Source organism: Balaenoptera musculus, chromosome 2 (genome assembly GCF_009873245.2).
Source record: "Balaenoptera musculus isolate JJ_BM4_2016_0621 chromosome 2, mBalMus1.pri.v3, whole genome shotgun sequence".
Taxonomy (NCBI): Eukaryota; Metazoa; Chordata; class Mammalia; order Artiodactyla; family Balaenopteridae; genus Balaenoptera; species Balaenoptera musculus.
Genome location: NC_045786.1, coordinates 109,247,447 through 109,266,643, shown reverse-complemented (window position 1 = coordinate 109,266,643; position 19,197 = coordinate 109,247,447). Strand labels below are relative to the sequence as shown.

Sequence of the window (19,197 nt, the reverse complement as noted above, 5' to 3'; positions counted from 1 at the left end):
TAGAAGGAAGGAAGGAAAGAAGGAAGGAAGGAAGGAAGGAAGGAAGGAAAGAAGGAAGGAAGGAAAGAAGGAAGGAAGGAAGGAAGGAAGGAAGGAAGGAAGGAAGGAAGGAAGGAAGGAAGGAAGGAAGGAAGGAAGGAAGGAAGGAAGGAAGGAAGGAAGGAAGGAAGGAAGGAAGGAAGGAAGGAAGGAAGGAAGAAAGAAAGAAAGAAAGGAAAGAAAGAAGCTATAATATAGTGAAGTAAAATAAAGCTATTATAAAACAAAGCTATACAGACAAAATCTTCCCCAGAAGCATATGCATATACACTCACAAAAAAAAAAAGAGGAAAAGGGGAAAAATTAATATATCCTGCTCCCAAAGTCCACCTCCTGAATTTGGGATGATTCGTTGTCTATTCAGTTATTCAACAGATGCAGGCACATCAAGTTGTTTGTGGAGTTTTAATCCGCTTCTTCTGAGGCTGCTGGGAGAGATTTCCCCTCCTCTACTCTGTTCACACAGCTCCTGGGGATCAGCTTTGGATTTGGACCCGCCTCTGCGTGTAGGTCGCCTGAGGGCGTCTGTTCCCCGCCCAGACAGGACGGGGTTAAAGGAGCAGCTGCTTCGGGGGCTCTGGCTCACCCAGGCCACGGGGAGGGAGGGGTACAGAGGAGGCGGGGCGAGCCTGCGGCGTCAGAGGCCGGCGTGACGTTGCAGCAGCCTGAGGCGCGCAGTGCGTTCTCCCGGGGATGTTGTCCCGGGATCACGGGACGCTGGCAGTGGCGGGCTGCACGGGCTCCCGGGAGGGGCGGCGCGGAGAGTGACCTGTGCTCGCACACAGGCTTTCTGGAGGCGGCAGCAGCAGCCCCAGCGTCTCACGCCCGTCTCTGTGGTCCGCGCTGACCGCCGAGGCTCACGCCAGTCTCTGGAGTTCGTTTCGGCGGCGCTCTGAATCCCCTCTCCCTGCCCGCCGCGAAACAAAGAGGCAAGAAAAAGTCTCTTGCCTCTTCGGCAGCTGCAGACTTTTTCCCGGTCTCCCTCCCAGCCAGCTGTGGTGCACTACCCCCTTCAGGCTGTGTTCACGCCGCCAACCCCAGTCCTCTCCCTGCGATCCAACCGAAGCCCGAGCCTCCGCTCCCAGCCCCCGCCCGCCCCGGCGGGGGAGCAGACAAGCCTCTCGGGTTGGTGAGCGCTGCTCGGCGCCGAGCCTCTGTGCGGGAGTCTCTCCGTTTTTCCCTCTGCGCCCCTGTTGCTATGGGATCCGCACTGTTAGCCGCGGCTCGCGCCCGTCTCTGAAGTTCGTTTAGGCGGCGCTCTGAATCCCCTCTCCTCGCGCACCAGGGAACAGGGAAGAAAAAGTCTCTTGCCTCTTCGTCAGCTGCAGACTTTTTCCCCAGACTCCCTCCCGGCTAGCTGTGGTGCACTAACCCCTTCAGGCTGTGTTCACGCCGCCAACCCCAGTCCTCTCCCTGCGATCCTCCGAAGCCCGAGCCTCAGCTCCCAGCCCCGCCCGCCCCGGCGGCTGAGCAGACAAGCCTCTCGGGCTGGTGAGTGCTGGTCAGCGCCGAGCCTCCGTGCGGGAAGTGCGGGAATCTCTCCGCTTTGCCCTCCGCACCCCTGTGGCTGTGCTCTCCTCCGTGGCTCCGCAGCTTCCCCCCTCTGCCACCCGCAGTCTCTGCCCGCGAAGGGGCTCCTAGTGCGTGGAAATCTTTCCTCCTTCACAGCTCCCTCCCACTGGTGCAGGTGCCGTCCCTATTCTTTTGTCTCTGTTATTTCTTTTTTCTTTTGCCCTACCCAAGTACCGGGGGAGTTTCTTGCCTTTTGGGAGGTCTGACGTCTTCTGCCAGCGTTCAGTGGGTGTTCTGTAGGAGCAGTTCCACGTGTAGATGTATTTCTACTGTATCTGTGGGAAGGAAGGTGATCTCCGCGTCTTACTCTTCCGCCATCTTCTCTCCCCCCCCGATATTTTTATTTTTAAAAATTACTAAAAGAAATTAAAAAATAAAAACTCTCCCTATATACCTAAAGGCTGAAGCTTCAGAATTTTTTTTTTTTAAGTAGGAGTAACAAATCACTTTATTAACTTAATCTGGGACAGTTTATAAAATATATTTAGATGTGTGGTACTCCCTTTAATTAGGAAAACTATAAAACCATCATATTCTTTTTAAAAAAATTCTTAGAAAAAATATTGTACTTGGGAGGATTCAAGGTCCTGAAGGAGCAGGATGGTAGCTGCCATAGAAGCTGCATGGAGCCCCAGTCATTGTCCAATGGTTTTGATGGTTCTTAAAGATGTTACTGAACTTGAGGGACACTATGTTCCAGGAGAGCAGTCTACCCAATGTAGTACTGCATGCTAGAGATGATCTGTCCCAGTCGAGCTTATTTCTTTAGCTCTAGTTACCTGTGATCTGGAGTCCTACATTTGAGTCTTAGGGGCCATCAGGTCGAACTGGCTAGTGAATAGGGAAGAGGTGAGGAGAAGGGTCTACAGATAACAGGTAAAGGAGTGCAAATGGAAGTGAATAGTTAATGAGAGCCTATTATAGGGTAGATACATTTACGTAACATTGTAAAATGGGCATTATAATCTCTTATTTTACAGAGATAAGAATATTCAGGATTAGAGAAGTTAAGAAAATTGCCCAAGGTCAGGCTGATGGTGAGTGATGGAGTTGGGATATAAATCCTGGTCTGTGTGACTCAAGTCATGCTCCCAAGTCTCCCAGAGAATTGGGTGCAGCGTCACTATTCTCCAAGCCCCTGAAGACTTCTGCTACCACAACCCCAAGAACAAATGAGCTTTATGGGACTTCCCTGGTGGTCCAGTGGTTAAGATTCCATGCTCCAAATACAGGGGGCCCAGGTTCGATCCCTGGTCAGGGAACTAGATCCCACATTACACAACTAATAGATCCCACATGCCTCAAAGAAGATTCCACGTGCCGCAACTAAGACCCAGCGCAGCCAAATAAATAAATAAATATTTTTAAAAAAAGAACAAATGAGCTTTACTACACCACTTTTTCAGAGTATGATAAAATAGATATATAAAGTAGACACTATAGACCCACAGAAAATTATTTACTTAGATAATATAAGTAAGAAATAGAAGAATCATTTGTTTCCTTTCTCCCCCCCCCCCCATTTTCCTGGTTAATTATAATGATGTTTCTTCTATTTCTGAGCATTTTTTTATGGTATATCACAGTATTCTTTCCTTACATTATCCTTTAAGAGTCTTTTATATATTAAAGCATGGTCTTGTAACCAGGGGAATGTTGACTTTGTGCTGTTAAAGAATATTTTATCTTTCAATAATCCACCACTAAATTCTAGTTTTGTTTTAAGTCAATAACCATCATTCTACCCACCGTCTATTTTTATTCTAAAAATTTAAAGATCTAACTCACATCAAATAGAAAACCAACTGTGAGAAACTGTAGCTCCATATTCAGTTACATTTTAAGTATGAGCTATTATAATGCAGCTTTCAGATTTCAAATTCTGATTCAGACATTAATCACTATGATTAAAAAAAAAAAACAGCACTGGAAAGGAGGAGTTTGGTAAAAATCAAGACTATGAATCTAGCTGGGTACAGGTAACAGTCCAGATATCTACTCATCAAACAGAAGAATTCTAGTGTGGAAAATTGGCATACCTAAATTCCAATCATTTTTATCACTAATTAGCTAGATTACCATGGGTCAGCCAATTAACCTCTCTGGCCCTCAATTTTCTCATCTGTTAAAGTGTTTTAGATTAGATGATCACTAAGGTTCCTTCCAACCACTTAAAAAAGAAAATGTGACCATGACCTGTTTATGTAACTTGAAAAACATCTGTGAGAGATTTGCTTACAGAAAAAAGTAAATAGAAAGTATTCTTGCCGAAAGCACCAAAATGACAAAACAAGCTATTTTTTTTTAAAGGGAGCACTTTATATAAAAACAAGAAAGCTAAAAGCAAATTGGTATATTTAAAAAATTTATTTCATGGAACAATCATATTTCTTATGGAAAATTAGCTTAAATTTACAAAGAACTCAAATCTAAATTTGTTTTGAACTACAATCTACTCTGACTGCCATCCTAAAATACCTCATTCTGGCTCATCTAGGAATTAATGTGTTATCTATATAAAATGTCATAATTTACAAAATAGATGCATTCCTGAAAAGTTGTTGAGGGAACCACCACTGAGTTGAGGAGTGGGGAGGGGATTCAGTCACAAACCCTTAAAGGTCGAGAGATCTAATCCAATTTTCCAGCTAATACAAAACACTCATGACTGAGATATACTCAACCAACAAAAGGAAGCTCGAATCATTCCAATGCTTATCACACATTCAGATACAAATTGTAGAATAATTTGCACAATAATAGTAATAATAATAATATAAATAAAAGGATGGAAGAAAATTGTCACAAGAATCTTTTCTATTTTTTTCTTTTGCTATACGTGAACTTGGTTTACTTTTGACTTACTTTATTACTCATACTTCATAACTTAAGATATGCTTTGTTTTCTGATTTGTCTTTTGTTGCTATGGGAACCGCTATTTGTAAGACCTCCTCCTTTTAAAAATATGAATAAGCACCTACTAAATCACAAGGATTTAACTTGAGACTACAGAAATATATTTGAGCTTTTAGAAAAATAAAAAGGATTATATTTGTAGCATAATTTTTTTTTAACTGATATGTTTTCTGTAAGGAAAGAAAGAAATCAGCAGTTTCAGTTTCAGGCATAATGGTTGTGTGAAAGTGTCAATAAATAGGTCAGTCAGAAAGTCACATATCAAGGTTTTATTATTAATTCATTGTTTGAACTTACCCAAGCTGCTTAACTTTTTTATGCCTCTGTTTCCTCATCTTACGATGGTTATAAACAGAGAATTTTAGAGCTAGGAGGAACTCTAGAGATTATCTTGTCCAATGTCCTTATTTTACAGATAAAGGAACGGAAACTCTGAAATCAAATGATTTGCCTAAAACTTACTCTGCAAAATATGGATAATAAAAATAACTTTGTCTGATTTATAGAGGTTTCTTTCTGAAGAGGAAATGAAATCACGGATTTTCTAAAAAGCATTAAATAATTAAATAGTAGTATTGTATTGAAAAAAGTTACTTTAAAGAGAAGCTTGTCATATCATGCAAGTCAAAATTAAAATTTCTCTCAGTAAGCCTATCATGTCTACTCTTCTAACCAGGTGCTAGGAAAATATTTGTCTATTTCTGAGGTCACCACATTCCAAAATGACCTGAACAAGTAATTTAAAAATATATTTTCCAAAAAAAAAAAAAAATATATATATATATATATTTTCCATATGTTTAGATGTCATAAACTGAGTTAAGTGGCTTTTTGCAAATTAAAGGGAAATTTCTCTCCAGTAAAATTAAGCATGAAAACACTGGGTCAAAGTACAATTTAAAAGATGTAAATGACTAAAAATAAGGGCTAGGAAGTGAGCAGAAAAGAAGTCACATCTGTTGTTTGAATATATTAATTAAATTTCTACATTTTAGTGACCTGTATCTTGCTCCTGTTAAGTAGACCTGCCACCTACAAAGGTGAAGAAAAAACAATAAATGTACTGTCACATGTGACTTTTCCTAGCGAAAACTAAAAAATGCAGCAGCTTTTAGCTATAACTACGTTTAACAAAGGATTTTGAGAAGGATTAAGGATGGAGAAAGAATAGAGATGAAGGTGATGATACAGATATAGATTGGAAGTAGGTTTGAGGACAGAGTGGGAAAAAAAAAACACGTAAAACAATCTAATTCCCATCTCATCAACTTCAGCACTTTCCGACTTCCTAAACTACATAATTACTTCAGACGTATCCAAAAGACATCTAAGAAACCTGAAATCACTAAATTGCAAAGAAACAGGAAAACAGACTGAAGTTTATGCATCTCATTAAAAGACCGTTAAATGAGCAGCTGTTTCTCCATTCTCATTTATGCACACTGGTCATTATATGCAGGCTTGTTCACAATAATCTTGTACCCTGATGAGCAAGTGAATGTGGTACTATATCTAGAAGTTGTTCTCTCCTCAACAGGTATCTTCATATTTATCTTAATATTTCAGATCACACATTAATATGCATGCCTAAAACCAGAATATAAATAAGTGGATACACAGAATCATCATTATAGAGTTCAACCCTAACTTAGAAATTAATACCAACATTTACATGTGCCACGCGCTGTTCTAGACACTGGGAATACAGCAATGAACAAGATACCTGAAGCTCCTGTCCCCATGAAACGGAGATAGGAGGACAATAAACAAACCAATTAGTATATCACCTGTAATCTTGATGAAAGTTATCTTTCTAGACCTCAGTTTGTTGTCTATAAAACTGGAAAACTAATATTACTTAAGTATCATCATACACTTCTCAAACAAAAATTACCCCCAAAACCTGTAAATAAATAGAACTTGTGCCCTAATTCTCCCTAACATATCCCTGCCTCCAGTGGCACGTGCATAGTAACAGAATGCAGGCCAGAGTAGGAAGTAAGCAATGCCATGAAGTACAAGAAAACTAACTGTATCATGGTGAGGCTCAATACAAACCTGTGTTCTATACAGAAACTAACTCTCGTTAGTAAGCTATGGTTTCTCAGATAAGATAATAATGATACATATATGTTATTTTGGAACATATTTTCTCTTAGTTTCGTACTGATGTCCAGATAAGTCATTTTTAATTTAAATATCATGGTTGTCCATTTAAAAATCTTTGTTATCAACTAGACTCTTGTTAATCAGATTATGAATTTCAAGTCACATTTAACATGAGAATTCTTTTTTTTCTCTTCCAGTTGAAGAAATAATTTTATTTAATATGAGTACATACTTTTGCAAAATTGCATCAAAATAGGCATATAGTATGAGGTTTGATTCTTGTATTTAAAACAGCAAACTAGTTATGAATGAACAAATAAAGCTAAAGGTTGAAGTTCTGACCAAACTACTTTGGCATCAGAAAGCAAGACTATCTGGATGTAAGAAATTAACTCCTTGAATCAGGTATAGTCTCAATAATTCTGAAATATTAACATATAGGACAATAAGTCAGAGTAAAGAAATATATGCGGATACCTAACATAAAATGTAAGTTGATATTATGGCCTGAATCAGTCCGTTGGTATCTCTCCCCTCTCTCTCAATTCCCCCAATCAATGAAAAAATAAAAATAGGGGGGAAGAAAGACCAACAGTGAGCAAACTAAGACTAAAACTTGAGCACAAACCAAAAAACTGGAAGAAATGTGTACTAACAATACAGCCAAACTGCTGTCCTCCTATTTAAATAGTAGTCTTATTCACTTTTATATCTTCAGGCCAAGTATAGTACCCAGGTACGTATATACCCAATAAATGCCTAATTTTGTTGAAAAACATAGACAATCAAAAGAGACCTTCCACATCCTCCCACCACCAAAGCTACTAACCTTCTGTCACCACAGCCCACATTCTTTCCATATAATGTACTGCCTTTCCATAACAGTTACCCCATCCCCACTGTCCCATTCCTCTTCCAACATCCTCCAAAAGAAGAAGAGACATAGACATTTCTTACATAGACTCTTGATGAAGGCTCAGAACATAACATTTTCATGGTTTTGCAAAGATGACCTACACAAGTGATCTATGAAGAAAACTTGAGAATGACTGGTTAGCATTCCTCAGCTAGGCTCTTTCAATCCTCAATCATCTTAGGCTTGTGCTAGATATTTGGCCAAACATTATAACATAAATTCAGCAGCAAACATCTATGAATCAAAAAGTCATGTGCTTTGAAATTTGATGCTCAAATGCAAAAATGTTGTGTTGTAAAAATAAAAGCCTGACTGGTATTCTCACCTTCATGGAGGGCTACTCCTCCCCCATTAGCAGTGTGGGCCAGGGAAGTTCCTATACGCAGGATCAACACATCTCTCAAAAATTGGATCTGGATGCATTTAAACTGCCAAATAATTTTGGCAACAAAGTTCTGCACATGAAATTTTCATCAACACTCCCAATTTTGTTCTCTGCTTTTTATAACAACTGAAATCACTGAAATTTGTCATCTGACGTAGCCATTCACAGAAACATGAAGCACCTAAAATCAATACTGAGAGTTACTGGATGTTTGTTGGCCCTGGGTTTCACACTAGGAGGTGCTATAAGCATCGTCACCACAGGAGAAGTAGACTTGCCTAATGATGGCCATCAAACTGAAGGAAAAACCAACCACCCATGAAGCTACAAGTAAGGCGTCTAGCTCTTTCAAGAACTACTTACTCATTCTAAATTTTTTTTAACATATATACTCAATTTCATAGGTCCTGTCACATCTTTAAAAACCATTAAGAGTTTAGTTAAGTAAGAAACATCCTGAGATACAGATGATTCAGCAGTATTATCTTTACCTAAAGGCCTATGCATAACATGTTATGCTCCAATATAGTTAGAAAAGATTTTTACAAGATACCCTCAACTCTGTATTTTGAAAACATAGGACTTCTGCCCTTTTCTCCAAAAACTAACTGTGGCAACAATTCAATTTCATTTTGGGTAATTATAGCATGACTAAATAAATTTTCTGATATGTTTCTGTTTAAAAAATTTTAAGAAACTATTTCCCCAAGAATATATAACAGGGAAAGGATAGTCTCTTCAATAAAAGGTGTTGGGAAAACTGGACAGCCACATACAAAAGAATGAACCTGGACCCCTATCTTAAACCATACACAAAAATCAACTCAAACTGGATTAAAAAATTGAAAGAGACCTGAAAGTAGAACTCTTAGAAGAAAACGGGGATAAGCTCCTTGACATTGGTCTTGGCAATGACTTTCTGGATTTAACACCAAAAGCAAAGCAAACAAAAGCAAAAATAAACAAGCGGGACCGCATCAAACTAAAAAGCTACCGCACAGCAAAGGGAGCAATTAACAAAGTGAAAATGCAACCTACTGAATGGGAGAAAATATTTGCTAATCACATATCTGATAAGGGGTTACTATTCAAAATATATAATGAATTCATACAACTCAACAGCAAAAAATCAAACAATTTGATTTTAAAAGGAGCAGAGGAGCCAAAGAGACATTTTTCCAAAGAGACATTTTTCCAAAGATGACACATAAATGGCCAACAGGTACATGAAAAGGTGCTCAATATCACTCACTAGTCTAGTCATCAGAGAAATGCAAATCAAAACCACAATGAGATACCGCCTTCACACCTGTTAGAATGGCTATCATTAAAAATACAATGAGGGCTTCCCTGGTGGCGCAGTGGTTGAGAATCTGCCTGCCAATGCAGGGGACACGGGTTCGAGCCCTGGTCTGGGAAGATCCCACATGCCGCGGAGCAACTGGGCCCGTGAGCCACAACTACTGAGCCTGCGCGTCTGGAGCCTGTGCTCCGCAACAAGAGAGGCCGCGATAGTGAGAGGCCCGCGCACCGCAATGAAGAGTGGCCCCCACTTGCCGCAACTAGAGAAAGCTCTCGCACAGAAACGAAGACCCAACACAGCCATAAATAATAAGTAAATAACTAAATAAATAAACCCCCCCAAAAAAAAAAAAAAAGTTAAAAAAAAAAAATTGTTTAGCTATTAAAAAAAAAAAAAAAAAATACAATGAGATAACAAGTGTTGGTGAGGGTGTGCAGAAAGAGAACTTTCTGCACTGTTAGTGGGAATGTAAACTGGTGAGCCCACTATGGAACACAGTATGGATGTTCCTCAAAAAATTAAAAATAGAACTACCATATGATCCAGTAATCCCACTTCTGGGCATATTTCCAAAGAAAATGAAAACAGGATATTCAAGAGAATATCTGCACTCCCATGTTTATTGCAGCATTATTCATAATAGCCAAGATTCTGAAACAACCTAAGTGTCTGTCAATGGAAGAATGGATAAAGAAGATGTGATACACACACACACACACACACACACACACACACCCCGGAATATTATTTGGCCATGAGAAAGAAGAAAATCCTACCATTTATGACAACATGGATAGACCTTAAGGACATTAAGCTAAGTGAAATAAGCTATGTGGAGAAAGACAAATAAATACTGCATGGTATCACTCATATGTGGCTTTTTTTTTAAAGTCAGATTCATAGGAACAGAGTAGAAAAGTGGTTGCCAGGGGCTGGGATGTGGGGGAAATAGGAGAGGTTGTTAAATGGGTACAAACTTTTAGCTGTAAGATGAATAAGGTCTGAGGATCTATAGTAAAACATATGATCATAGTTGATAACACTGTATTGCACAGTTGAAATCTGCTAAGAGAGTAGAACTTAAACATTCAAAGAAAGAAAGAAAGAGAGAGAGATAAAAGAAGAGAGAGAAAGAAAGGGGAGAAGAAAAAAGGAAGGAAGAAAGAGGTTCTCAAAAAACTTACTACAATGTAAAGGCACCTAAGAAAATATCAAATTAATTTGTGAATCTTTGGATTTTTGTGAATCTTAAACAAACACAGAAATTATATATCCAAAAACAGTGCTATCTCATTTGCAAAGAAGCTCAATGCAATAATTTTTTTAAATAAAGAAAAAGTGGCTCAAACTTCAATGTCCTTTAAAGGGAGAACGGCTAAACAAATTATCATTAGTGAACAAACTGGAGGAGTTGCTGTGCACCCAAAAGTGGAATTGGGGCCCAGCATCTTCCTAGCCTGGGCTGGGCCCTAACCCCCCCTATTCCTTCTAGTTGAGATGGGTTCAGCCAAGAGCATCCCTCTCACTCCACACGGCCTCCACTGCACAGCATGCGTTTGGCTCTACAGGCAGATCCCCGTTCACTTAGTGCAGGTATCCTGCGCACTCCTGTTCAAGTGCAGACCCCACACTCCAACTGACCTACAGAGAAGTAGTGGGAGGGTCTTACTCAGTCCCAGGACTCAGATGCCTGCTCTCCTACCCTGGCACTTCATGGATACCTATGAACTCCAGCAGCAGAGACCCCCCCAAACCCACTGGTAAAACAGCTCAGTGAACTATTTGAGACTGAAACCCCCAAACTGAATCCTCCCCCAGAGCCTGCTCTGCCTCCAGAGGCACCTTCATCTGCATTCGAATTGCCCATGGGCAACAGTAATCCCTTGAGGACCAGGCAACATCTTGGAGCCAGACACCATCTTGAGCTTCCCCTCCAAGCAGGTGTTTTCCAAGGAGGAAACAGGACAGCTCACAGAAACTGTTAGGGCCAGCCGGGGCTCAGGCAAGCCCTTGAGAGACCCCGAGACTCCCTGATCTTCAGGTTCTAAGCACAATAGACAGAAACCAAATGGCAGGGTACTAGGGAGCTCTCCGCTCGCCATCCTGCAGGATGACAACTCCCCTGAGACCCTGACACTACAACAGGGTAAGCGGCCTTCTCCCCTGAGTGAAAATGCTAGGGATGTAAAGGAAGGGGGCATTCTGGGAACTGAACGACTTCTAAAACTGGAGGACAAGCTTGGGAGCAAGGCCAGGACCATGACAAGGGAAATCAGCACTTTCCTTGGTAGAGAACTAGGCCCTGTGTGGCCCCAGAGCCTAGTGATATTCTGTGTCTTCTCACCCCTTCTTTCCCAGGTAGACTGAGGAAACGCCTGTTTTCTCTGACTCCCCCCAAAACTAAGATAGGACTATAAATGTGTGAGCACATAGTTAACTTAAAAACTCATTCTAAAGACAATTCCAAAAGACAAGTTCCAAAAGTGAAACTAGCTAAGGCAACATCCCTGAAATAAGTATACTAAGCTATGTTCATCTCTATCTTATTCCCTACAATCTCAAAGCTAGTGCTTTCCGTATGACAAACCACAATAAACCTGACTGAATAGAGAAATAAATAGAAAAATAAGCAAAAGAACAAACAAACAAACCCACTTAGAATAAAATATGTCTTGGCAGAGTCAAATCTGAAGAAGTTTCCAGATCTGTAGCACTTAATATGAGACAGTGAACAAGAGAAGCGCATAGTGGCAAGTTTCTGGTGGAAAGGCCATGATCTAAGACTCCTATTTGCCATACATGGAGGATGATGAGAGGAGCCACCCTGGCCATGAGCTCAACTCTGGAGGCCAAATTGTGCTGTGGACAGAAAGTATCCTGAGGACACAAGGAGGAAGGAATCCACCAGTCTTTGCATCACATATGTATCTCTAATAATAAATATTAGGATGAAAATTATTTCACCAGTGAAACATATCATTTTATTCAATAACCATTATGAACAACTTCCCTAAATTATTTTAAATGACACCACTTACATATATATGTACATATATATATGTTTGATTGTTCATAACAAAATACATTATCTTCTTTGTTTTTTTAAAAAGAGTTCTCCTAATTTTACTGTCTCATTTTCTCTATGCATTTACCTATAAAGTATTTCTCAGTTCCTTCTTAAAAGATAAAAGATATAATTATATGTATCATTATTATTCACATGAGCCAAGAAATGTTTGTCAAATTTTCATATCACACATAAACACATATCACAAAACTTAACCTCTGGGGCTTCCCTGGCGGCACAGTGGTTAAGAATCCGCCTGCCAATGCAGGGAACACGGGTTCGAGCCCTGGGCTGGGAAGATCCCACATGCCGCGGAGCAACTAAGCCCGTGAGCCACAACTACTGAGCCTGTGCTCTAGAGCCCGTGAGCCACAACTACTGAAGCCCGCACGCTTAGAGCCCATGCTCCACAACGAGAGAAGCCACCACAATGAGAAGCCCGCACACCGGAACAAAGAGTAGCCCCTGCTCGCCACAACTAGAGAAAGCCCATGCACAGCAACGAAGACCCAACGCAGCCAAAGGTAAATAAATAATATAAACAAACTAAAAACAAAAAACTTAACCTCTACTTATCCAGATATGAAAAACAGCTTTTAGACAAGATGTGACATTAATTACACAAAATACAAATATTTTAAAATAAATGCTAAGAGAAAATGTGACATTTTGTAAATTTTTAAAAATCTTTCTGAAGCTTTGCTACTGAGCTAATTCTCCCACACGTGAGCCTTTGAAAACATTAATAATGAAAATGTCAGCTGAATATTAAATACTTTCATTAGGCAACAATAGTATATAATGTTGATATTCCAAATGTAAAAGATTAATAATGCTCTTATAATTCAACAGCTTCACAAACATTTAATTGATTCATTCAAAAACATTTATTAAGTACCAGCCATATTTGCTAGGTATTTGTCTGAAGTGCTGGGAATTTAAAAGTGAACAAGAGTCAAGATCTTACCACCACTGTCATGTAGCTTACACTCTAATGGTGGAAACTGTCAATAAATAAATAAATATAAAAGAAAATGTCAAATCATTATAAGTGTTCTGACGAAAATGAAACAAGATGAGATGATTGTCACAGCCAGCTCTTCTAGGGTGACATTAAAATGAGACCTGAAAAAAATTAAAATTAAAATTAAATGAGACCTGAATGTCAAGAGGGGTCAGACACTAAAGATCCAGGGAAAGAAGGTTGCAGATAGAGAGAACAGCAATTTCAAGGGCCCTAAAATGGAAATGAACTTGTGGTATCTGCAGAAAAGGAAGAAATAAGTGTACTCTGAGCAAGGATGAGCATGGTTGAGATGAGGTAAGTAGGGGACAAATTAGGTAGAACCTGCTAAGATAAATAGTTTGGATTACAGTCTAGGCACAATGGCTTTTTGTTTTGTTTTAAATTTAATTATAGGAAGTTAAGACATATGTGAAAAATGCAAAATGGACTCTGATATCTTTATCATCCAGTTTCAATAATTATTAATTCATGGGGAATTCCCTGGCGGTCCAGTGGTTAGGACTCCGTGCTTCCACTGCAGGGGGCGCAGGTTCAATCCCTGATCGGGGCACTAAGATCCTGCAAGCTGCGCAGCGTGGCCATAAAAAAGAAAAGCAATTATTAATTCATCACTGGTCTTAATTAATCTGTACCTTTACTCATTCCCCATCTATCCCTCAGACATCATATCATTTCCTCTATACACAATTTAGTATGTATCTCTAAAAGATAAGGACTCTTGTAAATGTGACCACTATCAATATTACCATCATTACACATTATTTTCAATAATAATTTACTACAATCATCAACTATCTAGCCAGTGTTCAAATTTCCCTGTGTACCATTTTTTTAAAAAGCTTATTGGTTCAAATCAGAATACAAATAAGGTCCAGATATTGCAATTAATCAGTTTCTTGACCTTTTTAATCTATAGATCATTGCTCCTTTACTTTTTTTTTCTCTTGCAATTTATTTGTTGAAAAAAACTGAGCCCTATAAGATTGTCCACATTCTGGATTTCCTGACTGCACTCCCACAGTGTCACTTAACATCTTTCTCTTACTCATACATTTCTTATAAGCTGGTCGTGAGATCTGGAGGTTTAATCAGATTCAGGTTAGAATTTTGAGCAAGACTACTTAATAGTTTATGTTATATGCTCTAATCAGGAGGGAGATCACATACAGTGTTCACTCTCTCTCTCTATATATAGACAGATAGATAGATAGATAAGCAACCAGGATAATTACTGACTTAGATCTACAATACTTCATTAAGAGTTGTAAACTGATGATACTATAATTCTATCATTCCTTCTTTATCAGCTGGAATATTTCTGTAAAAAAAAATTCCTTCATCAACTATATGGTTAATAGCACAGGAAAAATAAAATAAATACTTGATTATTTTCAAGTTTTCCAAATAATAAGATGGTTGCCTAGCATATGGATGGTTTTAAGCAGGAAAGTTTTTAAAGATCATTCTGAATATCGTTTGAAGAACAGAGTGATATATAAAAAAGAGTTGAAAGCAGAGACACCACCTAGGAGGCTCTTGCACTATTCTAAATAAATGACAATGGATTGTACTAGGTTGGTGGAGAAGATAAGAGAAGTAGACAGATTTAAGATCTATTTGGGATGTAAAATCTAGAGGACTTGCTGATAGGTTGTATATATAGGGTAAGGGAAAGAAAGAAATCAAGAATGAGTCCTAGACTTTTGACCTGAACAACTTCGTTATGGGAAACCCTAAGAGAGGAGCAGCTTTAGGAAACAAAATCATCTGGGTAATGATATGGATGAAATTAAATCAATATTTATCCAATCCTTATTACTGTTTTTTCTGTTCTTTGCCCTGACTGAAGATAATTAAAATTTTCAGGAAGTAGAAATAAAATACTGTTACATGATATTTTTCTATAAATAATATTTTTGCTGAAATAAAATTAACACCAGATAAGATAAATTCCTACTTTTTTCTTAGATAATTCACTTTCTCATTATATCTCTCCATATATATTAACAAAGAATAAGCTGGGTTAAAAAATTTTAAAGAATAGTATTAAATATTATTTTAACCCAGATTTATTATCAATCTCATATCATTACTGGATCACCACAAATATAAGGGATATACAAACAGGATACAGAAAAAAGGAGAAACAGAGCTTAAAAACATTAGTCAGTTAACTAGTATTAACAAATTAATCTTGAGGGATGATTTCACTTTTTAAAAGCTAATTTTCCACTCTCCCGTTTCTACATGAGTACTAATAATTCAAATTGTCCTGTTGGTTTCCCTTGCCTCTCTCTACAAAGTAAGAAGGAGATATGGAAGGTTTAAGAGAGAAGGGAAAGAGAAGAGCCTAACCTCAACATATCACCAATATCAACAAAAATAATTAAAATTACCTCCTAAGTCAGCGGTCCCCAACCTTTTTGGCATTCGGGACTGGTTTCATGGAAGACAATTTTTCCACGGACCAGCCACAGGGGATAGTTTCGGGATGACTCAAGCGCATTACATTTATTGTGCACTTTATTTCTATTATTATTACACTGTAATATATAATGAAATAATCATACAACTCACCATAATGCAGAATCAGTGGGAGCCCTGAGCTTGTTTTCACTTGCCACTCACTGATGGGGTTTTGATATGAGTCTGCAAGCAACTGATTTATTATGGTCTCTGTGCAGTCAAACCTCTCTGCTAATGATAATCTGTATTTGCAGCCACTCCCCAGCACTAGCATCACCGCCTCAGCTCCACCTCAGAGCAGGCATTAGATTCTCATAAGGAACGTGCAACCTAGATCCCTCGCGTGTGCAGTTCACAGTAGGGTTTGCACTCCTATGAGAATCTAATGCCACTGGTGATCTGACAGGAGGCGGAGCTCAGGCAGTAGTGTGAGTTATGGGGAGCGGCTATAAATACAGATGAAGCTTTGCTTGCTCGCCTGTCGCTCACCTCCTGCTGTGCAGCCCGGTTCCTAACAGGCCACAGACTGCTACTGGTCCATTGCCCAGCGGCTGGGGACCCCTGTCTTAAATGACAAGATTTCTAAAAATATATTACCTAAATTTTCGTATAGGAAAGGAATATCAGATTTGTCACAAATAATTTCTACACAAAAATTTTAGAATGTTATTCCATTTTGATAATACACATCTACAAAATATCTGATTAACTGGTGAGATAAAAATGACAAATCACTTTTTTTTGTAATGAGTCATTCATATATATATTATACTTATGGCTAATAGTTTACAAACGCTACTGATTTCCATTAGATCTAATAACTATTTTTATGTGTAAACATAGTTTATTTAATTTAATAGGAACTAGGTTCCAGAATAGAATGTCCTTCTTTTTAATATGCAAATGATAGCTCTGGGTTACATTTCCCAGCCTCAACAATGTCCCTGTTAATTGGACTCTACTGAACTACTCAGAAGAAGTAAAAGAAACAATTCTGCCAGCTAAAAAACAAACTATAAAGTGAGAAAATAGATAAGCACAAATATAATTCCAAAAATTATCAATGCAGATAAAATACCTCATAATTATATCAGAGATAGAGATACCCTGGACCTATAGGGAACTGTTGAAAGAAAGGAGTCTGAGTTCATTTAGAAAAGCTTAAAAGCCATTCATAATAAATAATTTTTAAAAATTCAACATAATATATACATTAAAATATATAAAATAATTCTATTATCCCATGCACAGTTATAAAATATTTTGAATTCTGAGATATAATTGTCCCTTAAGTACTATTACATTTTATCTTACTTTTAAATGTTTTTCTTGACATTTATTTTTAAAGAAACATAATTAAGTGCTTTATGCTTCTGTGTATTTTTCTTACTCAGAATCATCATGAATGTTGTAATGCAAGTCAGTTCCATCAACATCTTTATAGATGACAAATTGTATTCTGAATATCAATTATTCAAAAATGCATAGTCAGAAGATTTCTAAGCTGGTTGTTTAAACACAGAATGTACAAATCTCAGATAATATATCTATTAACATTATCTAATACAAAATAGGTCCTTTATATTTATGTGACATTAGGCTGACTGACTCTCACTTAGCCTTAAATTCCTTTACTAATCTACCTTCTCCATCTAAAAGATCACATTTTTTTCCCCATATCTACTTCATTCCCACTGACTCCCTCTTGATAAAATGTTCCCTATGTAACTTCTTTCTCATTCTCCTTATCTAGTTGCTAAGCCTTCCCCAATGTAAATAACTGACAGTTTGTTTCTTCATCAACCTTCTAATATTATATATTATCCTTACTCTGAGTAAGGTGAGAAACAGAGTTATGGCCTAGCCTGAAAATAAGCAAGGCATATATTTTCATTCCCTTAACCTTTCTGATTGCTATTTCTTTGACTTCTTCTCAAAAACACTCTTCTTAGTCCTACCCTCAATTATAAGAATTAGCGTAACACAGTTTCTAGGAGTTGGTTAGAATGTCACCCTAATTACTTTAAATGAGTAGAGAGATGTAGATCTAGAATTTCAAGGATTATCTGATCTTGGTAAATTTAACCAAGGAGGTGAAAGATCTGTACACTGAAAACTACAGAATTTTGATAAAAGAAATTGAAGGAGACACAAATAAACAGAAAGATATTCTGTGTTTATGAGTTGGAAGAATTAATATTGTTAAAATGTCTATCCTACCAAAAGCAATCTACAGATCAATGTAATCCCTATCAAAATTCCAATGGCATTTTTTCACAGAAATAAAACAAATAATCCTAAAGCTCATATGGAACCAGAAAAGACCCCAAATAGACAAAGCAATCTTTTTTTTTTTTTTTTCTTTAGACATCTTTATTGAAGTATAATTGCCTTACAATAGTGTGTTAGCTTCTGCTTTATAACAAAGTGAATCAGTTATACATATACAATAGGTTCCCATTTCTCTTCCCTCTTGCATCTCCCTCCCTCCCACCCTCCCCATCCCACCCCTCTAGGTGGTCACAAAGCACCGAGCTGATCTCCCTGTGCTATGCGGCTGCTTCCCACTAGCTATCTATTTTACATTTGGTAGTGTATATATGTCCATGACACTCTCTTACCCTGTCCCATCTCACCCCACCCCCTCCCCATATCCTCAAGTCCATTCTCTAGTAGGTCTGTGTCTTTATTCCCGTCTTTCCCCTTGGTTCTTCCTCGCCCTTTTTTTTTTTTTTTTTTCCTTAGATTCCGTATATATGTGTTAGCATACTGTATTTGTTTTTCTCTTTCTGACTTACTTCACTCTGTATGACAGACTCTAACTCCATCCACCTCATTACAAATACCTCCATTTCATTTCTTTTTATGGCTGAGTAATATTCCATTGTATATATGTGCCACATCTTCTTTATCCATTCATCTGTCGATGGACATTTAGGTTGCTTCCATGTCCTGGCTATTGTAAATAGAGCTGCAATGAACATTGTGGTACATGACACTTTTTGACCTATGGTTTTCTCAGGGTATATACCCAGTAGTGGGATTGCTGGGTCGTATGGTAGTTCTATTAGACAAAGCAATCTTGAGAAAGAACAAAGTAGAGGCATCACTCTTCCTGATTTCAAACTACATTACAAAGCTATAGTAATCAAAAGAGTATGATATCTGCATTAAAACAGATACATAGATCAACAGAACAAAATAGAGAGCTCAGAAATAAACCCAGGTATGTATGTCAATTACTTTTCAACAAAGGAGCCAAGAATGTACAATGGGGAAAGGATAGTCTCTTCAATAAATGGTACTGGGAAAACTGGACAGCCACATGCAAAAGAATGAAACCGGACCTCTATCTTACACCATACACAAAAATCAACTCAAACTGGATTAAAGAAT

General features: G+C 38.2%; 1 protein-coding gene and 1 pseudogene across 3 annotated transcripts in view; one reads left to right on the top strand and one right to left on the bottom strand.

The window, feature by feature from the left end:
* NUBPL (nucleotide binding protein like) overlaps positions 1-19,197 on the bottom strand; it is a 367,758-nt gene that overhangs the window by 91,470 nt on the left and 257,091 nt on the right. The gene's annotated exons all lie outside the window — the stretch shown is intronic.
* Positions 10,739-11,532, top strand: LOC118891142 (annotated as a pseudogene).